Genomic DNA, 12,986 nt, shown 5'->3' on the forward strand with positions numbered 1-12,986 from the left:
AAAACGATCAAGTTAGCCGAGTGGAGTTACTTTAGAGAAAACTTGAAAGACAAAAACATGTTTACCTCAGCCAAGTCGTGACCGATTTTCTCGGCTACCTGGCTCGGGGTCAGCTTAGAAATGTCCTCCTTGGCCGACCCGGCGTTTCCGATCCGGGCGAGGATTGAAGATCCGCCTTTGCTGCCCCCGCCTGAGGGCGTCAGGCTGTGCTGCTCACGGCGCCGTTTCAGGGCCCCGGTCTCGGAGACGTTCTTCTCCGTCGTCTTCTCCTTGCCCTTCCCGACCGCCACTCGGGCGACCAGGACCTTCGAGGCGTCCACCACGTAGCCTTCAGCCGTGGTGACGGTCGATGCCCCTATAGGTCGGGCGACTGGGATCTCCTTTTCCCCGGCCGGTTTGGCCTGGGCTTTCTTCTTGCCGAGTGAGATCTTGGCCACCGGGCGCAGTGGGATGTCTTCATCTCCAAAACCGGCCATCTCTGCAAACAAAAGAAAGGGTTAGATCGAGTTAAAGGCCCGGTCGGGCTATTAAGGTCGGAAAAGAAGGTTAATGTTGAACCTTTGCCCTTTCGTTTTCCCCGGGCGGGCATTCTTGCGATCGTAACGCCCCGGGGTTCGGGCTTGTACTTCTCGGGCATATCGTATACGGGCTCGGGCAAGTTGGCCGCTTCGAGGGACTCGGGCGTCTTGAAGATTTGATATTCGTAAATCTCGCCCGAGATTTTGGTAACGGCATCAATAAGGGCCTGAGTCTCGGGTGGGATAACTTGTTTTCGGAAACGCTGACTCCAGACCCTCTCGACCGGGAGGATCCATGGATCGTATTTCACCGAAAAGATCCGGTTTCTCCACCCCCGGTTATTCCCGGGCAGCCCCTCAATCGAGCACTTGTCTGCTCGGGACTGAGTCATCAGGAATCCACCCCCGTACGCGGCTGCCAACACCTTCACCTGGTAAACGAAGTTGAACAGCTCCATGGTGCAGGCTAAGTTGTGCCGACTGCAGATCTGGGGAAAGCACGCGATTATCCGGTGCGCGTTCGGGCAGATCTGTCCGGGCATAACCTGGTAGTAGCCCAAGAATGCGGTGAGGAGGCTCGAGAAAGGGAAAGTGATCGGGGCCATGAGGGAGTCGTAGTGCATCCCGAGCCACTTTCCCCGGTGTCGCTCGATGACGTTCCCGAGCTGCCTGCTGGTGTCGAACTCGACCCGACCAGCAAGAGTTGCAGCAATTCTGCTCGCTTCTCCTTTTGTTAGCAAACTCTTTTGGCCCTCGACGCTTTCGCTGTTGAGGAACTCAAACCCGTTGATAGCGGAGGGACTCTTGGTATTCTGCCAACCAGACATGAGTAAATGAATGAACAGGAAGGAAGAGCTCAACAGGCACTCATGCACCTTGAATACATTAATGGTTCTTTTTGAAATCTGCTGTTATTTCATTTCCTATGTTCTGCTCATTAATTAATCTTCTATGTAATCTCTATTTAAAGCCTTTTGCTGGCCAAGTTAAAGGATCAACTTGTACCCAGAATTTTATTGCTTAATGCAAGTGCTCTTTTCTGTTAACATTTGGAGTCTCGTTTCCTCGTCCTGCATCAGTTGGTATTCAGAGCCAAGTTCCTAGGCGACAACCGAGATAGTGGCACGACCCTCTCCACTTGTCACGACCCAATATGGCACACGACGGTATCAACAACGATGGAAACAATCCACCCACCGGCGGTGACCGTGGTGTAGACGCCCTTTGGGCAGCGTTGCAAATGCAGACTGACAACCATAACAGGGATTTTCAAGAAATTCGAAACATCCTTGCTAACATTAGCCTTCGACTTGACGGAGCGGAGCACTTCCTGCCATCAACCATAGAAGACAACAACATGCTAGAATGATGCCGCAAGTCAATCCAACTCATGGGAATATGAGCAGTAGTGATTCTGAAGAAGAAGAAACACCCCTTGCTTATGGCCAACAACAGTATCGACCAAAAGTGGATTTACCCCGTTTCGATGGAAATCTTGATGTTGAAGCTTTCCTCGATTGGATTTATGAAGTTGAAAAATGTTTTGAGATGCTAGAAGTTCCTGAAGATCGTCAAGCTAAATATGTGGCTCATAAGTTGAAAGGTGGAGCTGCTGCTTGGTGGGAGATGACCCAAAATAACAGACGAAGGCATGGTAAAATGGTTATCAGTTCCTGGAGAAAGATGAAGAAACTTATGATGGCAAGGTTCTTGCCCCCTGATTACCAGCAACAACTATTCCAAAAGTATCAAAGGTGTTCACAGGGCGCTCGTAGCGTGAATGAGTATACTGAGGAATTTTACAGATTGGGTGCTCGTTGTAATTTATCTTAAACTCCGGAACAGCAAACGACACGTTATATTGAAGGGCTGAGATTTAACATTCGGGAAAGGATGGCGCTTTCACCTATTTGGTCAGTTGATGAGGCGTACAACATGGCCATTAAAGCAGAAACACTTCTCGCACAATCAAGCCAACGCAGACAATATACTCCAACTCTTCCTAAGACCACATCAACAATTCCACCCCAAAACTCCACTACCCACCAACCTATTACCCAACACACACAAACAAATGAGTCTGGCCATTCGAAAACACAACGTCAAAGGCAGGAAGGAAACTCCCAACCACAAAACACAACATCAAATCCATATGCTAAGCCCTTCGTTGGAAAGTGTTTTAAGTGTGGTGAAAATGGTCATCGATCAAATGAGTGTAGGGCTCGGAGGTCTGTTAACTTGATAGACGAAAATACAGGGGAGGAGAGTGAAGAATTCCATGAAGAAGATATTGAGGTAGCAGAAGAGGTTGGTGAGCATTTGAGTTTTGTAGTACAACGACTCCTATATACTGCAGAAGATAAGAACCATGTTCAGCGTAATCACATTTTTCGGGCTTACTGTAGCATACTTGGCAAGGTATGCAAGCTCATTATTGACAATGGTAGCTGTGACAATATTGTCTCTAAAGCTTTGGTGCAACACCTCAACATCCCCACCAAGCCACATCCGAAACCATATAAATTGGGTTGGATCAAAGATGGTCCTTCAGTAACAGTTTCAGAAGTTTGCCTTGTCCCAGTATCTATTGGTAAGAGTTATGAAGACGTAGTAGCTTGCGAGGTGATTGAGATGGATGCATGTCACATCCTTCTTGGGAGACCTTGGCAATTTGATGTTGATGCTACCCATCATGGGAGGGATAATACTTACTCATTCGTTTGGAATAGTATGAAAATTATTATACCTCCTACACCTTGGGCTGAACTGAAGAAACAACATACATGTGCCGTTACTATCAGTAATAGCTGGAAAGAGTTCATAATAGATTCTCAAGACTACAGAACCATATTCTTGCTTTTGACAAAGGAGGTAAGCTTAAATTCTGAACTTATACCGAAAGAGCTTCAGGTTTTGTTAGAAGAATTTTCAGATGTTGCTCCCGAAGACCTCCCTGATGGCTTACCACCTTTGCGAGACATTCAACACCAAATAGATCTAATCCCAGGAACTAGCCTGCCGAACCTCCCACATTACCGAATGAACCCCACAGAAAATGAAGCATTGAATGAAATAGTTGCAGGGCTGTTAAAGAAAGGACTCATCCAGGAAAGTACAAGTCCATGTGCCGTGCCTGCATTGCTCACACCTAAGAAGGATGGTAGTTTGAGGATGTGTGTTGATAGTCGGGCTATCAATAAAATCACAGTGAGGTACAGATTTCCAATCCCACGACTTGAATATATGTTAGACCAACTTCATGGTGCTACAGTGTTCTCAAAAATTGATTTAAGAAGCGGTTATCACCAAGTGCGCATCAAGCCTGGAGATGAGTGGAAAACGGCGTTCAAAACCCGTGGTGGTCTTTACGAATGGCTAGTCATGCCGTTTGGATTGTCCAATGCACCAAGCACGTTCATGCGAGTTATGAATCAAGTCCTTAGACCTTTCATTGGAAAATTTGTCGTCGTTTATTTCGACGATATTTTAATCTATAGTCAAGGGCGTGAAGAACATGAAGACCACTTAAGGGCAGTTCTACTAACCTTGCGAGAACAAAAACTGTACATTAATATGAAGAAATGTTCTTTCATGAAGCCAAAATTGGTTTTCCTTGGGTTTGTGATTAGTGCCAAAGGAGTTCATGTGGATGACGAGAAGGTTCGAGCTATACGAGAATGGCGAGCCCGCGAACAGTGGGAGAGGTCCGAAGCTTCCTTGGCCTAGCATCCTTTTATAGGCGATTCATAAGAAATTATAGCACTATTGCCGCTCCGCTCACCGATTGCCTAAGGAAAGGAGGATTTCATTGGGGAGAAGTGGCTTAGAAGAGTTTCAATGAACTCAAGGATAAGCTCACAACCGCACCAATTTTAGCCTTGCCAGATTTTTCAAAACTTTTTGAAGTAGAATGTGATGCCAGTGGGGCAGGCATTGGGGCTGTGTTGTCACAAGAACAAAGACCCATTGCATTTTTCAGTGAGCGATTGGGTGCAGCACGAGAAAAATGGTCTACATACGAGCAAGAGCTATACGCTGTAATTCGAGCTCTACAAACTTGGTCACACTATTTGATGGGTGGAGATTTTATTATTTATACCGATCATGAAGCTTTGAAATATTTTAGGAATCAAAAGCATTTGAATAAATTGCATGCTCGTTGGGCATCTTATCTGGAGCAATTTTCTTTCCTCCTGAAACACAAGTCAGGCTCCACTAATCGTGTAGCAGATGCCCTTAGTCGGAGGAGGAGTCTACTAATCACTATGCAAGGAGAGGTAATTGGATTCGAGGTGTTAAAAGAGCAATATGAAGATGACGAGGATTTCGGTCTTATTTGGAGGAAGGTCAAACTACATGAGCCATCACAAGATTTTTATATGGCAGATGGATACCTTTTTAAGGGTAATCGACTTTGTATTCCAAGAACATCTCTGCGCGAGAAACTAATCCGAGATCTTCATGCTGGGGGATTAGGAGGACATTTTGGAAGGGATAAAACCATTGCCTCCGTTGAAGAACGATATTACTGGCCTCAACTGAAAAGAGATGTAGGGACCATTGTGAAAAGGTGCTCTGTTTGTCAATCTTCAAAAGGTCATACACAGAATACAGGATTGTACATGCCATTGCCAACTCCTGAAGATATTTGGGAGGATTTATCAATGGATTTTGTCATCGGATTACCTAGAACACAACGAGGTGTGGATTCAGTGTTCGTGGTGGTTGATCGATTCTCGAAAATGGCACACTTTATTCCCTGTCGAAAGACTTCTGATGCCATCCATATTGCTCGCCTATTTTTTCAAGAGGTAGTAAGACTGCATGGAATTCCACGCTCTATCACATCCGATCGAGACTCCAAGTTCTTATCCCATTTCTGGACTGCTCTATGGAAACGACTTGATGCTAGCTTAAAATACAGCAGCTCTGGCCACCCACAAACAGATGGTCAGACCGAAGTTACCAATCGCACACTGGGGAATTTAGTCCGTTGCATTTGTAATGGGAGTATTAAACAGTGGGACTTTGCCTTGTCACAGGCTGAGTTTGCATATAACAGCTCTCTTCATGTTTCTATTGGACGATCACCATTTTCTGTTGTGTATAGAAAAACACCAAGATATGCTGTTGATCTCCTTCGTCTCCCACCTACGGCTAAACAACAGAAGGTGGCAGATTCCATGGTGGAACATGTGCAGAATGTGCAGCAAGAGGTTAGGGCCCGACTTGAAGCTTCCAATGCCAAATACAAAGCTGCTGCTGATAAAAAAAAGAAGACAACAACTTTTCCAGGTTGGTGAAGAAGTTATGATATTTCTCCGAAAGGTACGTATGCCCATGGGAAATTTCAATAAGCTTACTCCAAAGAAGCATGGCCCCTACAAAATCCTTCGGAAAATCAATGACAATGCGTATATAGTTGATATCCCAGATGAATGGAAAATCTCCAAAACATTTAATGTTGCGGATATATTCAAATACCATCTCGATTCTGAACCGCTATATCCAGATCGTTCGAACTCGAGGTCGAGTTCTTCTCAAGTGGGAGAGACTGATAGCGGAGGGACTCTTGGTATTCTGCCAACCAGACATGAGTAAATGAATGAACAGGAAGGAAGAGCTCAACAGGCACTCATGCACCTTGAATACATTAATGGTTCTTTTTGAAATCTGCTGTTATTTCATTTCCTATGTTCTGCTCATTAATTAATCTTCTATGTAATCTCTATTTAAAGTCTTTTGCTGACCAAGTTAAAGGATCAACTTGTACCCAGAATTTTATTGCTTAATGCAAGTGCTCTTTTCTGTTAACATTTGGAGTCTCGTTTCCTCGTCCTGCATCACCCGTCCCCGCTTGGCGCCGCCGGCCCGGCCGGGTCTTCCTCGACCGCTTCTACTTCGCCTGCCCGATTGCCCTCTTGGGGCTCGGTTTGAGGGTAATCCCCTATTACCCTCGTAGGCGTTCCCCTGGCATCTTCAGCCGGGGAATTTCGTCCGCTCGTGGACGTGTCGTCGCTCCCCGACCCGCTGGAGCTTGATCCTGATCTCCCAGATGAGCTTGACGACCCTGCTGGCTCGGGGGCTCGATCGGGGATCTGTTGTGGTCGTTGCTCGACCTCCGGAGAGTAGGACATGATGTCCACCTCCTCGCTGCTCTGTTCGATCGTGTTGTCGTAGTCTGCGACGGAGACGTTCTGACTATCTGAGTCCGACATGTTTTTCTACCTAAAGGTCGGTCGGGGTTAGTACATGGTTCGGGAAGTTAGATCGGAGTTAGTTCTACCCTACTCCTACGCAAGGCTAAAAATAAAGCAAAAGATAAGGAGTAGAGAGCTTACCGATCGAAGGTACTTTGGGAAAAGCTTGAAGCCTGGTTTGCTCAACTGGTTCGCTGAACTGCTGCTCGGGACTCTCTAAGAGTACCGATCGCTTCAATGGATTGAGGAAAGTTCAAATGAAGGCCTCAAGGGCCTATTTATAGGAGAGCATTTAGGCGGGAAACGAGTCCACTTGCGCGACACGACCAGCGCTGATTCCGAGGCGACCGTTGCAGTCGCAGAGGCCGGCAGTGGCCGACACGTGGCGAGGGAAGGAATGACAGCTGGCTGGTCGGTTCGTCGGCTGGCGGTTGGGCTTCTTCGTCCCGTCCCGTTGTTTCCCGGACGGTCAAAAAGGCCCGGGCTGGGGGGCTCTTGGTAGGGAATATCCCGACCGACATTATTTTACCCCGGTTGGTATGCCTTTGTCTTTTTCTTCTTGTCTTTGCAGGTAACAGGTCGGGCTTCTTGTGAGGAACCCGGTCGGGATCTGACCGGGAGTTGCCCGACCGATAGTGTCGACCACCGAGCGGTAGCCCTTTGGCGCGAGAGCTGGCAAAGGACACGTGGCGGTTCCTTGCGACGACAGACAGGGCGCCCGGGAGGATGACACGTGGTGGCTACGTGGAGAGCATGCCGAACGACCGGATTTGTGTTCCCGGCGCAGCGGCTATAAATACCCACAGTAGCTACAGTGTAGAGGACTTTTGGACGATCGATAGGTTGTTACTAGAGAATCCCGACCGCAGTCAGTCGGCACTCAGAGCAACCAAGTAGATTGTACTTAGGGCCTTTACCGTGATCAATAAAGATATTTACTTGCTTTAATTGGTCTCGGATTTATTTAACTATTGCTTACGTAGAATTAGCAGTATCACCATTTATCCAATTTTGAATACCGATCGTTGTTCATTTCTTTTTTTTTTTTTTAATTTTGAAATTGCGTGGTCCTAGCTGTTTGAACCTAGCTTCACTATTTGCTAGATTTTCTTTATTTTGACTTCAATTTCGCGATACACGCATCTACAATTCATAAAGTGTATGTATCTGTAAGTTGGAAGACATGCATGTCAAATCTGGGTGTTTGGACTGCTGCTTCGTTCTCCTCAGAACGCATACGGAGTGAAGTGTGGAAGATCTACGAAAAGGTAATTGTGGTTTAGGATTTTTTATTTTGTGATTTCCGATAAGAATTTAGGATCAATATTGAACCGTTTTTTAATTTCTTGATTTTTAATTTCTTCAGATTTTCTAATCAGATGACTAATTCCATTCTGTATTTATATTTTGTAATCTAATTTATTTAATAGGTAATAAAGATGGAATTGGATCACACTGTTTCTAAATTGCAAAATTAATGAATAATGTAAATTATAACATTAGAGGTGAGTTTTGATGGATAGCATACTAGGCCTGGACCCACACGGACCGGCCCAAGAAATCAACTGGATCAAGGAAGCCCAAGAAAGACACGACACAAAGCAACCCAAGAATTTGTTAAGGATGGGGCTGATTATTCCTAATATAATTATAATTGGACTCATTATTTCTAGTATAATAGAACTAGGTTTTATTATGTAATTAAGACTCCCAATATGAGGCGGTCTAGAATTCTTATTCCTTGTAGGGCTCTAGGCCCAAAATATGTATAAATAGACCTCTCGCACAGAGGAGAGGGGGACAACTCTCTCAGCAATTCACGAGCAATACTCATCAATACAACATTCCTATATTTCCGCCATATATTTCTCCTATATTTTCCTATATTCTTGTTAATCAAACGGTAGTGTTGGCCTGCCGTTGACTGCCCAAAAGTCATAAAATCAACAATATTAGTAGTTTGTAAGTCATTAGATTTCCATGTGTTTGATTGGATGTCAAATTATTATAATTAACTTTATTTATTACAGGAATCATAACTCTGGACATACTCTAATCTGGACGGGTGGAAATGCAATAGTATGGCAATGGCCCTTAAATATTTATTGGAAGGTTGGTATTCTTTTTTTCTTTTTTTTTTTTTTAATTCTGACTTTTTTTAAATATAGTATATATGTGAGATATTTTTTGTTGACCTCTAATGTATGTTAGTTGTAATTTAGGATAATTATTTTATTTTTTATGTCTAAATTGATGTTTCTAATTGAGCTATATGTTTGATTGCTGGTTTTTTGCATTTGTTTGCATGTTCTTTGCTTGCTTGTTTATATTCGCCAAAAAATAGAATAGAATTACATATTCTAAAGATGCTAAAATTGAAGTAGTTAAAACTTACATACAACTTAGAAATTACAGTGTATTGAAAATAGAATAGAATTACCGATTCTAAAGATGCTATGCAAAGATATAGTTTTCCATAATGAGAATTAGCTTTCCAGACCATCTCTGCATAGCATCTTTATGCAAAGATGCTCTGAACCTTCATAACCTATGTTTAATTTCCAGAATGAGAATCAGCTTTCCAGACCATCCCTATTCCTTGAACTTGTAAAAAAATCAATTTAAAAGATAATAGTTAATACTTTGAAAAAACTCCAGTTATTAGACAATTTAACAAACCTTTTAACATTTGAAGCTGCTAACAATTGACTGCGGCTAGGGTGATTGACAAATAATCATTAACTGCAATCGATGTAATCAATAAATAGGAAAAAAAAAATAGAGAATGAACATTAAAAAGCAGATTATTCACTTTCTTAGAAGACTTCTTAGATGAGGAAAGCACATCTAAAAGACAACGGGTGACAACTGTAGTAACAATTTCTTCCACATCCTTAAAAGAACCTATTAATCCAATAGGACCTTAAGCTTCATCTTAAAAAAAGAACTGAAGTTAATCCCGAAAAAAAAATACAAAAGTTAATATATAAGAAATCCTTAAATTTGTCCAGCTTGATTTCTTCAATTCATTGTTTTGGTCTTGTTTTTTAAGGAATACCCAAAGTTAATCATGCCACTAAAAGCTCATGATCGAAGTGCCAATATAACATACAAAGTTTTTAGAGTTTAAATAGGAGAAGAGGTGCCAAAATCATTTTTCTTTTCACAATCTATACTAATATAGTTTTCCTATTTTCGATCCAGTCTCTTTCACTTTCTTGGACTCCTACGCAAGAACCTCTTCACATGTCTATCAGTAACGTACCCCTAAAGATTTGGTCAATTTAGGAGTAGTTATTAGACTGTCAGCTTCACACTTAGAAAACCCTAAATTGAAAACCACCCATGTAACTACATATTGATTTTTCATTAAAACCATGATTTTATCACACAAAAATGTTGGTTGCTAAAATTTTTACCTCATCAAAGTCATCATCTCCCTCACTTGGCTACACTTCAGAAGTCAAGTGCTTGTCCTGGGCATTTAGGAGTTATGGGCAATGTTGAGCCACCAAGTTCTGGTCATTCTGTATTCTGCTCCTTCCTTGCTGCAATTCTGAATAGCATAGACATCCCAACCAATGTCATGATCTCTGATGGAGGCTTATTATTTCTCTAAAAGTTAAACCAAAGAAGGAGCATGTATAATAGTGCCATATTGATAAGCACTTTACATATCCTACATTATCAATTTTTGTATATACTGACCATTAAAAACAATATTTATGCAAAATAATGTAGGGAATGACATGTACCTCTTCCTCATAGAAGATGACTATTAGAGGAACCTTTCCTTTCCAGCTCTTATTTTTGAAGGTTGACAAATCACGAGCAAGAACGTACAAACCCAATCTGGAAGAGAATTCTGAACTTCAAAGGAATCAAAGAAATTTCTGTATTTGCTATTGTTTGTTTTCGCTAATTAGCTCTATATTATATAGGCATTACTTGATAGATGGTGTAAGAGTTCTTTACGTACATTAATTCCTAGAATATTAAAGGGTGTTTTGAATCAATACGATCGATTCGATTCGAATTTTTAAACAGCAGCCCTAGATTAAACAAAAGTGTTGTGGCAATTAATATGGGGCTGCAATTAATACTCTTCCCTTTCACATAAGCGGCGTAAAATATCTCAATACTATCATTTTTAAAATTAATTTTGGACGATAATTTAATAGCATTGACAGAACCAATGCTTAGACGAAAATAAATGCAACCCATTTATTTTTCCTTCTCTTTTCACCCGATCATACCGCTTTATTATAATTAAGATGTGATACCAGTATAACCATTCTCACATTATTCTATGCTTTTATTTTAATATATAGAACTGATAAAAAAAAAATAAAGGCTCAAACTAATTAACAGAGATTCTAAAATCACTTTAAAAAAACCAAATCCTCTATTATTTGAATATGACAATTAACAAAGAAATTGCATAATAAATGCAGAAAAGTATGACAGGTAAGGTCAAAAGATTTATAAAGCAATTGGAGTCTTTATAAACAGTGTTCTAACAAATATTAGGACTTAGGCTCCGTTTGGAAAGTAGGAAAATGACTTCTGGAAAATGTTTTCCGGAAAATGAGTCATTTTCCAGAAAATATTTTAATTTTTGATGTTTGGCTACACAACGAAAAATTGTTTTTGAGTGTTTGGTTCATTTTCCAGAAAATGAATAGAAAAATGGTAAGAATCGTATACTTTAACATTTTAATTATTTTGATATTTTTGATAAAATCTTTTTTTAAATAGCACTCATTAAATACATAGCGTGTATATATATATATATATATATATATATATATATATATATATATATATATATATATATATATATATATATGACTTCCCCAAAAAAAATAAGGGGAAGTCATTTTCCCCAAAAACATACTTTTTTCCATTGACTACAACATCATTTTCCATTGACCTCATTTTCCGCCCTCTTGCCAAACACTAGAAACCCGAAAAACATTTTCCAGAAGTCATTTTTCGGGTTTCCAAACGCACCCTTAGAAGAAAACACTCAAAAATTTCAATTTTTGTCAAAAAAAAAAAAAAGATTTGGAAAGTAAATTGATTAAGTACAATTTAAAAAACACATATAGATGCAATAAGGTTAAATATTTTAACATGATTCTCTTAATTAAGACAAATTAAAAAAAAAAAAAAAAAAAAAAAAAAAAAACAGTCCACTGTTAACAGAAAACTTAGTCATACATTAAATAAATTGCAAAACAATTTGGTGGACTAATCAAACTAATTTTTTATGAAAATTTTATATTTAAATAAACATGTTATGTCCATATTAAATGCAGAAAATTTGGTGGATTATGCAATCACAAATGGTCCAAGTGAACATTCACTCGAAGGTCAGACTACCAAATACAGAAGACAATCCTTAGGAGTTGATTCTACCTCAATAAATACACCAATCAGTACTGTAACTAACGGTAAGTGCTACATACAAAATGTTGATATAGGAAATAATAAATATATATTTATTTTAATATATATATATATATATATATATATATATATATATATATATATATATATATATATGTGTGTGTGTGTGTGTGTGTGTGTGTGTGTGTGTGTGTGTGTGTGTGTGTGTTATTCGGTATATTGTTACTTGAGTAAGGTACAGTTACCTATATTCTAATTTTTGCAATGTTTTACCCGTTTAGCTTTTGAAGATAATGTTAGTATACATTTGAGTAACCGTAACCACGAACAACAAACATATTCAAATCGTTCCAGGAAGTTTATACTTGGCGGTTTGTGTGAGTTTAGCACAACTGAAACAGTTTCACAATTAACTGGTACATTTTTTAAATACACATATAGTTTAGTTTGTTATTAACTTTTATTACTAAATTATTAACTGCTAATCGATTTGCACTTATTGTAACGTAGGTTTAACTCAAACACCCCGCCTACCTTTTGCTAAAATATCCAATGGTAAAAGTCACGGTGGTAATATGACGGCATCAAGTATTCTAAGTAAAGATTTGCTTACAGCTTTTGATGAGGAAGTTTTGCCCCAACAAGACCCACCAATAGAATATGGTATAATCTTTTTTTAAACTCATTTTCTCTTCTAATAATGTATTCTTAATGCAGACCAATTTTGTGATTTTGGAAATGCTAATCACATTTGCCAGCACTGCGGGGCATTGTTTTGGTGGGAAGAAAGACAAAATAAATCAGTGAGTCGAGGAACTCCAAAATATTCTATATGTTGCAACAATGGGAAGATCAA

Source organism: Ipomoea nil, unplaced genomic scaffold, assembly GCF_001879475.1.
Source record: "Ipomoea nil cultivar Tokyo-kokei standard unplaced genomic scaffold, Asagao_1.1 scaffold1952, whole genome shotgun sequence".
NCBI classification, from domain to species: Eukaryota; Viridiplantae; Streptophyta; class Magnoliopsida; order Solanales; family Convolvulaceae; genus Ipomoea; species Ipomoea nil.